The sequence below is a fragment of the Peromyscus eremicus genome, chromosome 6, assembly GCF_949786415.1.
Source record: "Peromyscus eremicus chromosome 6, PerEre_H2_v1, whole genome shotgun sequence".
In the NCBI taxonomy this organism is placed as follows: Eukaryota; Metazoa; Chordata; class Mammalia; order Rodentia; family Cricetidae; genus Peromyscus; species Peromyscus eremicus.
The window spans coordinates 312,687-328,708 of NC_081421.1; the positions used below are offsets into that span (position 1 = coordinate 312,687).

The 16,022-nt window shown below is 41.3% G+C and overlaps 1 protein-coding gene across 1 annotated transcript in view; it reads right to left on the reverse strand.

Annotated features, from left to right (window-relative positions):
- Positions 1 to 15,626, reverse strand: part of Tm4sf4 (transmembrane 4 L six family member 4) — a 60,676-nt gene extending 45,050 nt beyond the window's left edge. The window contains exon 1 of the mRNA XM_059265099.1: positions 15,433 to 15,626. The gene's annotated coding sequence lies outside the window, so the exon portion shown is untranslated. The remainder of the gene's footprint in view (positions 1 to 15,432) is intronic.
- Positions 15,627 to 16,022: the final 396 nt, after the last annotated feature.

The window sequence follows — 16,022 nt, forward strand, 5'->3', positions numbered from 1 at the left end:
TCTCAGAGAACAGCAAGAGGAAAAAGTCAGTGGATATCCACTATAGACTTCTGATTTGTGGTTGGTCGAATCCACAACTGCAGAATGTGGATACCAAAGGCTGACTATACTTAGGTTTTGGAAATTGATGTCTACATAGATCAAATCATACTACTTTCTTGAAAATCTTTTAAGTGAGAAGGGAAGTAGGTTGGGGTATAGGCAAAGTATAACTTGCACAAGCTGATGATAACTTAAGCTAAGTGGTAGGCATTCCAGAATTTAGGATATCATTATCATTATTATTATTATTATTATTATTATTTATTGCTAGTTTTGCTTGACAATTTTCCCATGAAGAAAAATGTTAGTAAAAAGACTCTTGGAGGGGCCGGAGAAATGGCTCAGCAGTTAAGATAACTTGCTGTTCTTCTGGGGGACCTAAGTTCAGTTCCCAATATCCACATCAAGTGGCTCATAACCATCTGTCACTCCAGCTCCAGGAGATTTGATGCCTCTGGCCTCTGCAGGTACCTGCACTCAAGTACACATACCCATATGCAGACACCCACCTACACATAATTCAAAATAATAAAAAATAAAAATAAATCTTAAAAAAATTCTCAGAGTCCAGTTGCTCATTTGTGTTTCCAATTTGGGGACATGAAAACTAAATCAGGCTGTATTTAAATATGCTGAGAAATGGGATGTTAGACTTTAGAAGATTCCAGAGTGTGGAATTTAGGGAAGATTCCAGAGTGTGGGTGTGGAAGTAAGGCTGAACAGGTTTTTGGAAGCTATTACAAGATGGGATAGAGGGAATTCAGGGAGTTTTTTTTCTTTTAGCCAAGTGGATACTGCATTTGAAATATCCACCTAAACAAAATATTAGTCAGCTGGAAAGGAATTTGAGATGCAGGTGTCCAGGAATGATGCGTGGGAGTTGAAACCTGGAAACATTCCTTCAGAGCCTGACATGGCTGAGGTCATGTCTGCTGCCAAAGAACAGATACTTAAAGATAATCACTTTGTACTGCTTGAGCCACAGAGGCAAATGATTCTCTGTTCTTAATTTGAACATTAAGATTTCTAAGGTCAGATCCTTGAAAATTAGACACATGATTGTAAAAATAAAATTCTCAGCATTAAATTGCTCTGGTGAGAAAGAACCACCCATTCATTCAAAGACTATTTTATGGCACATCTAGTATGTTTGAGGTAATACACATGCTGAGGATAATTGGCTCCTAAGTATGTAGAGTTTAAAAGTTTGCCCAGGAAACTAGAAACCCATTCAATCTCATGAATGTCAAATCCCAAACTGAGGTGTGCTTTGAAAGAGTACAAGGACCCATTAAAGCATGAGACTTATTCTGGTAGGAAGAATTATCTGAGCAAATGACACTTGTTCAAAGCTATGATTATTAGAAACCAAAGGAAAGAAAGCATTGAAAGAGAATGTGAGCAGACAGCAAGCTGATTGGTTCAAGGCCTTGGTTTTAACTCTGGGTACAGAACAATAAACTCCTGCCACAGAGGATGAAATCTGTAGGTCAGCTCCCAAGGGGACAATGCTGACTTGGCCAAGAGGAAGACATTTCAATCTGATGTAGACATTTGCCCTCCAGAGAGCATTTCTAATGTCAGGAAAAAGAACGCTCCCCACCACAAAAAGAAAAAGGGAATAGAATTCGTCACCCCCAGTTCCCTCTCAATATGCACATACATTCCATTCCCTGTGAAGAAGTAGTCTGTCCCTGCTCCTTAAACCCGAGATAGTCTGTTACTGGGTTGACTTTTGTGGTGGTTTGACTAGGAATGACTCCAGTAGACCCATGTGTTTGAATGCTTGGTCAACAGGGAGTGGCACTATCAGGAGATGTGGTCTTGTTGGAATAGATGTGGCCTTGTTGGAGTAGGTGTGGCCTTATTGGAGTAGGTGTGGCCTTGTTTAAGGAAGTATGTCACTGTGGGGGCAAGCTCTGAGGTCTCAGTTGCTTAAGCTAGGCCTTTAAGTGGCATTCACTTCTGATGCCTGCAGAGCAAGAAGTAGAACTCTTGGCTCCTTCTCTAGCACCATGTCTGCCTGCATGCCACCATGATGATAATGAACTAAACCTCTGAAACTGTAATCCAGCCTCAATGAAATGTTTTCCTTTATAAGAGTTGCCATGTGCGGTTTCTCAGAAAATTGGGAATCAATCTATCTCAAGATCCAATGATACCACTCTTGGGCATATATCCAAGGAATGCTCAATCATACCACAAGGACACTTGCTCAACTATGTTCATAGTAGCATTATTCATAATACCCAGAACGTAGAAACAACCTAGATGTCCCTCAACTGAAGAACAGATTAAAAAAAATGTGGTACATATACACAATGGAGCACTACTCAACAGCAAAAAACAATGATATCATGAAATTTGCAGGCAAATGGATGGAATTAGAAAATATCATCCTAAGTAAGATAACCCAGCCTCAGAAAGACAAACATGGTATGTACTCACTCATAAGTGGATACTAGATGTAAAGCAAAGGATAACTAGACTACAACCCACAGCTCCAGAGAAGCTAGCTAACAAGGAGGACCCTAAGAGGGATGCATGGATCACCCTGGGAAGGGGAAATAGATGAGTTCTCCATGAGTAAACTAGGGGTGAGGGGGGCAATAAAGGGTAGGGGATGGGGGATGAGAACATAAGGGAACAGGATGATCGAGCTGGAACAGGGACAGAGTGGGAGAGCAATGAAAGAGATACCATGATAGAGGGAGACATCATGGGGATAGGGAGAAACTTGGTGTTAGGGAAGTTCCCAGGAATCCACAAAGATGACCCCAGCTTAGATTACTAGCAATAGTGGAGAGGGTGCCTGAGCTGGCTTACCCCGGTAATCAGATCAGTGAATACCCTAATGGTCATCATAGAGCATTCAGTTCATCCAGTAACTGATGGAAGCAGATGCAGAGATCCACAGCCAAATACCAGGCTGGGCTCCAGGAGTCCAGCTGAAGAGAGGGAGGAGGAGTTCTATGAGCAAGGGGCATCAAGATTATGGTGGGGCAACCTGCATAGACACCCGAGCCAAGCTAGTGGGAACTCATGAACTTTGGACCAACAGCTGTGGAGCTTCCATGGGACTGGACTAGGCCCTCTAAATAAGGGAGACAGTTGTATAGCTTGATCTGTTTGGGGGGGGGGCTGGCAGTAGGATCAGGATCCATCCCTGGTGCATGAGCTAGCTTTTTGGAGCCCATTACCTATAATGGGAAACCTTGCACAGCCTTGATGCAGGGGGAGGGGCTTGGATCTGCCTCAATTGAATGTACCAGGCTCTGCTGACTCCCTATGGGAGGCCTTACCTTTTCAGAGGAGGGAATGGGGGATGGGTTGGGGGAGAAGGCTAGGGATGTTAGAGGAGGGAAGAGAGGCAAATCTGTGATTGATAGGTAAAATGAATAAAAATTCTTAATTAAAAAAAAAGTTACTGCGTGGCCAAGTGGTGGTGACACCTTTAATCCCAACACTTGGGAGGTAGAGGCAGGTAGATCTCTGTGAGTTTGAGACTACTCTGGTCTACAGAGCTAGTTCCAGGACAGCCAGGGCTACACAGAGAAACCCTGTGTCAAAAAACTAAAAAAACTTAAAAAAAAAAAAAGCCATGGTCATGGTGTCTCCCCACAGCAATAGGACCTCTAACCAAGAAAACTTCCTACATACGACAGAAGAGACCCTGAATCCTTCTTAGTCTCAAGCTCTGGGATAACTGACAGTTTCTATCTCTGCTATGTTGGGGCTTTAGGCCACCAACGAGAGGTCTAGACTGATTTCTTGAAGAAAAGTGTTCTGTCAGGAGAGCTGAGGCACCAGAAAGCAGGGGAAGGTTCTGCCGTAGGCAGGTCTTCAGGCCCTTCAACCGTCATCTGGTTGTCTTACAAAGAACCATCCTGCCAGCCCCAGTGAGCCCACGGAATCACGAGAGTCTGTCCTACACCATTGCTCTAAGACAGCATGTCCTGGGGGTGATTTAAGTAGTGGAATCATTAACTCCAGGACCCACCAAGTATGGTGTTTGTTTTCCCCCAACAAATGCTTGTTAAGCTGCCTTGGAGCTGCACTGACCTCCTTTGTAGAACACACCAGATCTCTCCAAATTTTACTGTGAACTCAGACATGTGTAAAATGATAGGGGCAAAGGAAGGCTGAGGTTTACTAAATTTCCACTACGAGCTAAGGACAGTATCATACCACTGGGTACGTGCCATTTTGTTTCATTCCACAAACAATCATACAAATAATATCCCTATTTTAGAGGCAGGAAAGCTGAGGTCACAAATTCACTGAGGAATGAAGCCCACTGGATGGATGCTTGGCTCCAGTGCCAAGTACCTGGCCTAGAATGTGCATCCTTGTCTGGAAGAAATCCCATACAAGTCTCCTGGGAAGCTACTCAAAAGTTCCCATGATGCTATGGAAGGTTCTTTTGGAACCTATTTTGCCTCTGGTATTCCCCTTCCTTTGTGTGATGTGGGGTGCATAATGGCTACCCTGGAGTTCACCTGTGCTCTCTTGGATAAAAGCAGGGCGCTGGCTCCTCCTTGTCAGCCACAGCAACAGCCCTAGCAATCTGGTCCACATAGGGTAGAGCTGTGGGAGGCTCCACCAATACTGTCAAAGCCTTGACTACTCCCAGATATTGGCGCAGATTAAAAGAAACAGTTGTGAGGTAGGGAAGAGAGAAAAGACCGCACTAAATTGGTCTGTCACATTCTTTCAGACTTCCAAGCTGGCAGAGAACTGCATTCCCCAAATACTACTCCCAGCCCCACAGGTAACACACATTCCACCCTGGGGTTCCCATGGAGATGTGAATCCTGGACATTCCAGGTCTCCTTGCAGTCTGTCTCCCCAGCTGAGAAGTCATTTGTGCCACAGCCATCTTCAATACAGGGATGGGCGACTATCCAAGATGGAGGCCCACACAGGATGTGCATGTGATATGCTTAAGACGGCCTCAGAGTAACTCCTATCCTCAGCAGTTTTGTTTTGTTTTTCGTTTCTGAGGACTGACATTCCTCTTTCCCACTTTTAGCTGTGTCTTCTTTGGGAGAATCTCAAAAAAGAGCTCATTTTTTTTTTTTTTTTGACTCAAATAACTTACGGCTAATCTGGAAAAAGAAGTAAATACATCAACAGGGCTTAACTCCCACAGCACTTCAGGTAAGCAGTATTGAGTACCTACTGCCTCCCAAATGTTATACTAAGCGTGGAAGGTGAGGTTGGTGGTAGGGTTGCTCTTGGCACACAGAGGCTTACTATGTAGCCTGGTGACTGCTGGGGTTATAGGCATGCACCACTCTGCCCAGCCATCATGCATAAAAAATAGTGTGAGTTGTTTCTTTGGTTCCGTTTTACAGGTCAAGAAACCAAAGATCCCAATGTTAAATGACTTCTAAGCAGCCTGCGGCAGTTCCTTAATTATCGTTTGTTGTTTACTTGTTTTTGAGAGAAGATCTCCTGCACAGCGTGGATGATCTCCATCCTAACATGACCAGTGCTGGGGTTATAGGCATGCAGAACACTGTGTCTGGCATGTGGTCATCTATAAAAGCCTTGTGTGGTGTAGTAGTTTTGTTTACCTCTCTATGACTACAATACCTGACAGAAGCACTTTTGGGAGGGTTTGTCTCATGGTTTCAGGAGACTCCAGTCTGTGCTGGGGACAACAGCATGGCCACCAGAGTGTGGCAGGCTTTATATAGCAGATCAGGACGGAGAGAGGAGCCTGTACCAGAGCCTGTAGACGAATTGCTAAATGGTCTTATAATAAAAAACCTGGAGCCAGATATTGGGGTTAAAATGGAGAGATCAGAAAAGCAGAAAGAAGCCAGCCACATTCTCACCATTTGGAGAGCCTCAGCTAAAAAGAGACCTACTTCCTGTGTATCCACACCTATATGCCTTTCTGTTCTGCCATCTCACTTCTTCTATCTGCCCAGCTATAACACTTCCTCTTCCTGCCCAGCTCTGTCACTTCCTGTCTGTCTATACAGACCTCCAGACCTTTATGGTTACTGCTGGGATTAAAGGTATATACCACCATACCTAGCTCTGTTTGCAGTATGGCCTTGAACTCACAGAGATCCAGAAGGATCTCTGCCTCCTGAGTGATAGGATTAAAGGCATGTGCTACCATTACCTGACCTCTATGTTTACTATTGTGGTTGGCTTTTTCTCTGATCCTCAAATAAACTTTATTAGGGTGCACAATATATTGGGGACACAGTATATCACCACAAAGGCCTTGGCTACAACCTTCAAACACCTGTCCCCAATGCCCACCTTCTAAGGTTCCAATAGCTTCACCAGCTGTGTGACATCCACCATCTATGGAACAAACATCACAAGCAGCCTGCAGGGCAGTGTTTTTCAACCTGTGGGTCAAAACCCTTTGTGGGGGAGGGGCTGTCAAACGACCCTTTCACAGGGGTCACATATCAGATATCCTGTATATAAGATATTTATATTACAATTTATAACAGTAGTGAAATTACAGTTATGAAGTAGCAACAAAAGTAATTTTGTGGTTCAGGGTCACCACAACATGAAGAGCCGTATTAAAGGGTTGTAACATTAGGAAGATTGAGAACTACTGCTGTAGGGGAACTTGGAGACATGTCAATCACTGTACATTAAGGCTTACCATTGCTTTGTGGTCAGTACCTATCATTTGTATATTTCTTGGGGCTTGCCCATTTCCTAAAGCGTACTAATTACAGTATGCCACTCTATCTAGACTTACAACTGATATGTGAAGTAGGATTTGTTTTAGATTTGTATATCAATTTTGAGGCAAAACTTCCACATAATAAAATATGTCTACCTTTCTATTTTAAGCATATAGCTATGGCAAATGTTTCTATACTCATGTTTATATGTCAACATAATTAAGATAGAACATTCCTGTTACCTCCAGAAATTTCCTTTGTTCCTCTTGGCCCTGGGCAACACTAACATGTTCACTATAGCTTTTGATCTATCTTTTCTAGACATTCATATAAATGGAATTGAATCACTTGTTCTTTTGTTTGTTTAGTGGTTTTATAATAGAGTCATCCATGTTGTTGGTTGTCTCAGAATTTTGTCTTTTTTCATGGTTCAGTAGAAGCACACTGTATGGATATACTACACTATGTTTAACATTCTCTTATTTTCATTGTTTTACAAGTCTGAATATGTACTAGTTATTTGCTGCCACATAACAAATTACCACAAGAACCTAATGATATTTAACAATGAACATTTATTATCTCATACTTTCTAAGAGTCAGGAACTTTGGTACAGCATAGAAGGGTGTTTTTTTTATTATTATTATTTTTTTACCTTAGTCTAACTTTTTTAAATTTTTTATTTATTTTTTTCTATTAAGAATTTTTTTCATTCATTTTACACACTAATCAAAGATCTCCCTCTTCTCTCCTTCCGCCCCCCTAGCCTCCCCCTCCCAAACTACCCCCTACTCCCCACAAGAAGGCAAGGGCCTCCATGGGGAGGCACATCCAGTAGAGGCAAGTCTTAACACCCCCCCCCCCCCCTGCCTCAAGGCTACATGAGGGTGTTCCATCCTAGGTAGTGGGCTCCAAATTTCGGAGGGTGTTTTTGCCTCACGGTTTCTCACAAAGTTCAAAGTATTGTCTGAACTGCACATTCCCATGCTTGTCTGCATTGGCAGGGCTCAACTGTGATCTTTTGGAATAAGGCTCTAGTTCTCTTCCTGGATATTGATCAAAAGTATTACTTGGTTCCTTGGTTTGGTTCTTTGGTTTATGGGCCTTTCAGTAGGAAGAGAAAAGCAAGCAAACAATGGTCTAAGAAATCCAACACTGTGGAAATCACAGTCTTTTTGTAACTTCATCTCAGAAGTCATAGCCTACTACTCTTCAGTTAGAGTTAAACCACTGGGGTGGGTCCACACTCAGAGGAAGGGATTATGCAAATGTGTGAACTCAGGGCAGTGAGGATTGGTGAGACCTGTCTTGGAGTCTGCTTACCACAGAGTATGGCTGCCAGGAATGTTAAGTGCTATGGTTTGGAAAACTACCTAGATTCCTATGTGAAAGGCTTGGTGCCTTTGGCTGTAATGTTGAAAGACAATGGAACATTTAGGAAGTGAAAGTTCTCTTCTTACAGAATTAGGAGCATGCATTCAAAGGGGACTGTGGGCTTCTTTTTCTGGCTTGCTGTGCCATGAGGTAGGCATTTCTGCCATACACACTACACTTGCCAGAAGTTAAAGAAATATGGCTGTTGACCTTGGGCTTCGAGCATGAGCCAAAATAAACTATCTTAGTCTGGGGTTACAGCTCAGTAGTAGAGCACTGAGCTAGCATCTGTGAGGCTCTGTGTCCAACCCCCACCACTGCAACACCCTGCTAAAAATTCCATCTTTCTCTACCTAAGTTAATTGTCTTCAGTGTTTTATTTTATTGGCAGGAAGTTGACCATTACAATACGATCATTCTAGGAAGGAAACTCTTGGAGACAAAAGTCCTCCTACAAGCATTTGCTGTCATTAGTACTCCAAATGTTGACACTGTTACTGGGGTGGGGTGGAATCTTTAAGGGGTTCTGATGGCAATGGGTGTTGCCTGAGCACTCAAAGTGCTTTCTAGCTATCTGTATTTCTTCTTTTGAGAATTTCTGTTCAGTTCCACAGCCTGTTTTTCAGTTGGGTTATTTATTTTCATGTTTGCAGTTGTTTTATTTTATTTTTAGTTTTTTTTTTTATATCCTAGACATTAATTTTCTTCAGATAAATAGCTGGCAAAGATTTTCTTCCATTTTGTGGGCTTCATCACTTGAGTGACAGGTTCTTTTGATGAACATCTTATATAGTTTCAGGACATCCCATTTCTTGAGCTACCCCTTACCTGTGCATATGTTTAGGAAGATTCTAAAGTATTTTCTATGTAAGATTTGGGGTGTCAGATCTTCTGTTGAAGTCATTGATCTATCCAGAGTTGACTGCTATGCAGGATGAGAGATAAGAATCCAGTTTCGTTTCTCTGCATGTGAAATCTAGTTTTCCTAGCATCATTTGTTGAAGATGCTACCTTTTCTCCAATGTGTATTTTGGTATCTTTGTCAAAAATCACGTGACTGTAGTTGTCTTGACTTACATCTGGGTTTTCTATTCTATTCCACTCATGTATGCGTGTGCATTGTGCCAATACATATTGTTTTCATCATGGATCTGTAATATAATTTGAAATCAGGTGTCGTGATTCCTCCATCCACAGTGCTCTTTTTACTAGGGATTGCTTTGACTATCCTTGGCCCTTTGTTCCTTCATATATGCATTTTAGATTTTTTTTTCTATTTCTGTGAAGTATGTCATGGAAATTTTGATTGAGACTGCATTGAATCTGTAGGTTACTTTTGGTATTATGATCATTTCCATAAGATTAATTCTTCCAATGTATAAGCATGGGGGGTCTTTCTACCATCTAGTATCTTCCTCAATTTTTCTCTTCAGTATCTTAATATATTTCATGGTAAAAGTCTTTTCTCCCCTTGGTTAGGCTTAGTCCTAGGTAGTTAATTTTACTTATGTATGTATGTATGTACTTATTTATTCTTTATTATTTATTCTTTCTTATGAGGATATTGTGAATAGGATTGTTCCTTTTTCTCCCTTTGGTTAGGCTTAGTCATAGGAAGTTAACTTTATCTATCTATCTATCTATCTATCCATCCATTCTTTCTTCCTTCTTTCTCTTTCTTCTTTTCCTTCTTTTTTCTTTCCTTCCTTCTTTCTTCCTTTCTTTCTTTCTCCTTCCTTCCTTCCTTCCTTCCTTCCTTCCTTCCTTCCTTCCTTCCTTCCTTCCTTCCTTTCGTTCTTTCTTCCTTTCTTTCTTTCTTTCTTTCTTTCTTTTGAGGGTATTGTGAATGGAATTGTTCCTTTGACTTTTCAGGATGCTTGCCATTGGTGTTTAATTGGTATTTACTGATTTTTGTAAGTTGCTTTTGTACCCTACCACTTTGCTCAAGGTGTTTATCAGTTCCAAGTGTTTTTTTGGTGGAGTCTTTAGGGTCTCTTATGTGTAGAATCATATCATCTCTAAACATGACTTCTTTTCTGGTTTGTATACCTTTTATTTCATTCTCTTGTCATATTCCTCTAGCTAAGATTTCAAGCACTATCTTGAATAGGAGTGGAGAGAGTGGGCACCCTTGCAACATTCCTGATCTAAACGTCAATGCTTTGAGTTTGTCTCCATTTAGCATGGTGTTGTCTATAGGCTTGTTGAATACAGCCTTTATTGTGTTGTGGTAAGATTCCCCCATTGGTAGTTTCTCCATAAGTTCTATTATGAAAGGACTTTGCCAAAGGCTTTTTCTGCATCTACTGAGTCCGTTTATGTGATGAACTACATTTAGTGATTTATGTATGTTAAACCATCCCTGCATCTCTAGAATGAAAAGCAACCATTTTTTTTAATGATGAATGATCTTTTTTATGTGATCTTAAACCAGTTAGTTAATATTTTGTTGGTAATTTTTGTATCTATGTTAACCAGGGAGAAAAGTCTGGAATTTTCTTTTTGCGTTGTGTGTGTTGGTTTGTCTTTATCTGGCTTGCTAACAGGGTAATACTGTCTGATAAAGAGTTTGAATGCATTCAATTTTATTTTTGTGGACTAATTTGAGCAGTACTAGAGTTAGTTCTTTTTTCAAGGTCAATAGAATTTTTCAGTGAATCTGCCTAATCTCAGGCTTTTTTATTTAGGAGACTTTTATTGCTGCTTTGGTCTCACTGACTGTTATAGAGCTGTTCAAACATTTATTTCATCTTGGTTAACTTTTGGTATAGCATAGGTATCAAGAAATTCATCCATTTCCTTTATTAATTTCGGTGTTCTCTCACTCCTTTTGATTAATTTGGCTAAGGATTGTCAATCTTGTTTATCTTTTCAAAGAACCAACTTTCTTTTTCATTTATTCTTTGTATTTTTTGTTCCTATTTCATTAATTTCTGCCCTGGTTTTTGATTATTTCTTCGTATCTACTGTCTTTTAGTCTGGTTTGTTTTTATTTGTAAGGCCTTAAGGTATTTCACTAAGTTGTTTACTTGAAATCTCTCAGACTTTTTGAGGTAGGCACTTAGCCCTACAAGTGCCTTTCCTCTTCGAACCACTCATTGTCTTTGGGGCTAGAAGGTTATTCTGCAGTTATGCTCCTACAGAGGCCAGGGTTAGTTCCCAACACTCACTTGGTGGCTCACAACCATCAGCAATTCAGTTTCAGGATATCCAACACACTCTTTTGACCTTTTCAGGCCATAGACATGTATAGCACACACACATATATGTGGGTTAAACACTTATACACACAAAATGAGTGTCCCATAAATTTGGACATGTTATATTTTCTATTTCATTCAATATTAGTAATTTAAAATTTCTCTTTCTTGGTTTCTTCAGTGACTTGTTGCTCATTCAATGGTATTTTGTTTTTGAGACAGACTCTCACTATATAGTGCTGGCTGGTCTGGAATTCACTGTGTAGACCAGCTTGGCCTCAGATCTGCCTAGCTCTGGTCCCCAGTGTTGGTTTAAAGGTATAGCAGCACATGTGACAGTAGCATTGGTTTAATCTCCAGGAGTTTGTGTACTTCATGTAGTTTCCATTACTGTTGATATCCAGATTTACCCTGTTGTGGTCACCTAGAATACAAGGTGTTATTTTGATTTTCCTCTCTTTGTTGAGGCTTGCTGCATATCCAAATGTGTGATCAAAAAGGACAGTTCCATGACCTACTCAGAAGAATGAGTATTCTTTAGCATTTGGATGGAACATTCTGGAAATGCATGTTAGGCTCACTTGATTTACAGTGTTTATAGTTACAGAAACTCCAATGTTTCTCTGTTTATTTTTTTTATCCAGATGACCTATCTATTAGTGAGAGTGGAGTACTGATGTCACCCACTACCACTGTGTTGGGATTAACCTGTGGCTTTGAGTCTGGTGGCCTTTGTTTTATGAAGTTGGGTGGATCTATTTTTAAGATCGTGTGGGTTGTTCCCTTGATGAGTATGAAACAGCCTTATTTATCTCTTCTAATTTTGGTTTGAAGTCTGTTTTTCCAGAGACTAGAATAGCCACACCTGCTTGTTAGCTCCATTTGCTTGAAGTGCCCCTTTTGGGCCTTTTATTCTAAAGTTGTCACACTTTAGGGGTGAGTTATGTTTCAGAGCAGGGGGCTCTACTTTTTTGTCTTCCTGTGAGGATCTTTTTTTTGTTCTGGGTTACTCTTTCCTCTCTGGGTAAAATGTCTGCTACTTCAAGTTGTGGAACTCCTTATGTGTCCTGGGTCAGCTCAGGCTTCCTCCTGGGGCCTGCTCCATTTTCTGTCAAATCATCTTCTTATCACCTAACTGTAAGGACGTTATATATTCAAGGTAGAAGTCAAATATATATGTATACATATGTGTATACACACACACACTATATATACATATATACACACACATACATATACACACACATACACATATACACACATACACACACAAAACACACACACAGAAACACACACATATACAAACACACACACACACACACACACACACACACACTTTTTGGGATAATCTAACAGTTGCTACTGCTAAGACTGAAGGCCCTGCCCAGGGTACTGCTTTGTGTTTCTAGAGCTTTCTATAGCTTAGCTCTAAGCCCCAAGGGGAAGCCACTGGGCCACCAGAGTGTGTCTGAGTCTAAAATGAGTGGAAGGCTACTTTGTGCAGCTAACTCAGCCACAGGCCGGCTTTGGAGGCCTCTCACCAACGCTGTCACTGACTCTTGGACAGGAAAATTGTCTCTATGTCTCAGTGTGCTCCTTCACATCAAGCCCGAGGGTCTAAAGCATGATTAAAATAATGTGTCTGGCCGGGCGGTGGTGGCGCATGCCTTTAAGCAGAGGCAGGCGGATTTCTGTGAGTTCGAGGCCAGCCTGGTCTCCAAAGCGAGTTCCAGGAAAGGTGCAAAGCTACACAGAGAAACCCTGTCTCGAAAAACCAAAAAAAAAAAAAAAAAAAAGTGTCTGAAATTGTGGAGCAAGCTAGTTCACAAGAGCATTAAGGTAGTCATGCTTATGCTACTCTAGTTTTTATTTCTTGTTAGATATCATTAAACCATAGGGCATTTTGTAGTTTCACAAAATCACTGCATCTGTCTTAGTCATCCTTTAGAAACTATCATTAGGAAGAAGAATGTGGTAGGGAAGGGGTGGGAGAGAGTGGTAGACAAGAGGCAGGGCTCCAGTGAGCCATTTGACGTCTAAGGCAGAACTGAAGGGGAGGTCACACTGCACCCAGGCACTGTGGTCTCCTCTGCAGGAATGCTGTAGTGTTCTTTTTGAAGCTTGTTGATGTCACCATTTAGGTCTGGATGAGAAAGTCCTGCTCTTCAAGTCAGTGCTTGGTTGGGGTGAACAAATGTGGCGGTGTGGGACCCCCGCCCCTTTCCTGTGCTCTGCTCCTGAAACACGGCACAGAACACGGCACTGCTCTGAAGAACCATTGAATAAAGTGTTAATATTACCAACCGTTATTTCTGAAAACCCCATTGTTTCTGCCTGTTCTAATCTCTATAGTCCTTGGTTGCTCACAGACCTTCTCTGAGAGGCTTTTCCCTGGCTCCTGTTTTCCTAGTTAGAAGCAGTTGACACCTATTCCATGACACTTATTAGCCCCCTGCAGGCTATGGAGTTTTCTGTGCACTTCCAACAGGTATTTGGGTAGATATGGTCACCACAAATCTTTGCCCTTCCGCATAATAGTAACTTGAACTGATTGGATTCTTAGTTAAGACTCAGTTATTACTCCTCATGCTTCAAGTGAGTCATATCAGTTAGTTCCCATAACAACCCCATGCCGTCCATAATATTATTATGCCTTGTAAGCAGATGGAGGAAATGTAAGCACAGGAAACAGCCCAAGATCACCCTTTTAGGAAATAGTGGGCTGACATTTAGCCCCAGGTAGTCTGTTTCCAGGGCTGCCAACCCTGTATTACTCTGTCTTGTCAATGCAGAGTGAGCCGCTGTGTATTCCTCATTGAGTTTAATAAACTTGTGAGGACTGAATGAAATGAGAACTTAGGGAACAACTGTCCATCTTCATCTTGTGGTGACTAGAACGCAAATGTAGGAAATACATGACAACAAAACATGTAGGAAAATGACCCAAAGTTAGAAATACCCAATGGCAGAAACATCTAGGTGCAGAATCTGACATCTGTTTTATGTTGCATTCACAACACTTGGCAATTTAGAGTCCTTGGATATGCACATGGGCTTCTCCATCCTCAACTTCCCCATCTGTTGGTTAAGTTGAAATAAGGCACTATCATCTAAGGTGTTATATAAGTGATTTAGTTCAAAATAAAATTATTGGAACTATACATTAAAAAAATTACTAAGCAAACTAGAATGGAGAAAAAAAAGTTGTATCTTTCTTAGTTGAAAATATAGTTTCAGCCAGGCGTCAGCGGCACACGCCTTTAATCCCAACACTCAGGAGGCAGAGCCAGGCAGATCTCTGTGAGTTCAAGGCCAGCCTGGTCTACAGAGTGAGATCCAGGACAGGCCCAAAACTACACAGAGAAACCCTGTCTCGAAAATAAACAAAAAAAAAAAACAAAAAAAAAAAGAAAAAAAAAGAAGAAGAAAAGAAAAAGAAAAAGAAAATATAGTTTCAGTAAGTGTGGTGACTGTAGGTCTTCACTAGATTTTGCATTTTATGTGTCAAATCTCTGGCAATTTCCCACTTAGCACCAGATGTAGAGTTCCACAGCTTTATTTCAGTGGGGCTGTCTGAAGAGAAGGAAGTAGAGGTCACTTTCCTAATTCCCCATTTTAGTTTTGATTTATTAAGTAACAGTCACATTTAAACAAAGCATGCAGCAAATTCCAACTGTTGGCAACGGAGTTATCTTGAAGCCATTCCATTTGTCTATGGGTTTCAAGTAGAATTTTTCTACACCAGGGAACAGAGAGATGAATTGAATTTTAAAATATTGAGCACACCTCTAGCCAAAGAAATACTAGGACAGATCATTTTCTTTTTCAACTTGTTTCGTCTACCACGGTAGTGAGAGATCACTTCAGGAACTGGAAGGGCCAGAGGAAAGGTGTATTAGTGCTCTCACAAAGCCAAAGGACAAGTCATCTGAGTTGTATAGTTACCATCTTTGTCACATGTCAACTTCAGGTTAGAAGTACCACTGGGGTGTGTGTGTGTGTGTGTGTGTGTGTGTGTGTGTGTGTGTGTGTGTGTGTGAAGTCCTCTTAATGTGAAAAACATAGCCTCTTACCTCATATAGTTCATAGAGATATTCTGAAATCAGTTGGTAGACCTGGGAGCATCTCAACAAGGGCCCCATCATACCTGCTAGAGTCGAGTTGGATTCCCATTGGAACCTAGGAAGCACTCCAAAGAAAACTGTCCCAGCCTGTCCAGGGGCTGACCCAGAGCTTTCTGTGTCTCCCCTTACATGTCTTCTGAGCTCACTACACAAACTTCTCTGGTGAGGCTTTCTGAACTAAAGCCCTGACTTGACTGACAGCCCATTGAGATTATGGGCTGAGTGAGACTCCAGGTTAGAGCATCAGCCATGCCATTGTTCTTCTTTGACCTCAGTGTCCCATCATAATGACTAGGGAAGAGATCCCTGGACTTAGCAGGGGGTTGGCCAAGGCTGGGAGTTGGCCCTGTAATGATAGAGACCTGCTGTGCCTGGAGCAAAGCTATCTTGCTGCTCCTTACTCACCACCAGACAATCCTTCGTGGAGCCTGGAATGATAATTAAGTGCTTCAATATCACACTGTGTTTCCGGTGACCCTTGTCCCATTCTTGACATTTATAACAGGCTTTCTTTTCTTTCCACCTTTTATTTTATTTTATTTTTTTAAAATTGATAAGAACCTATGACAGGTAAATTTGCAAGCCAAGTTCTTTTTGATAAGAATGTTTCGGT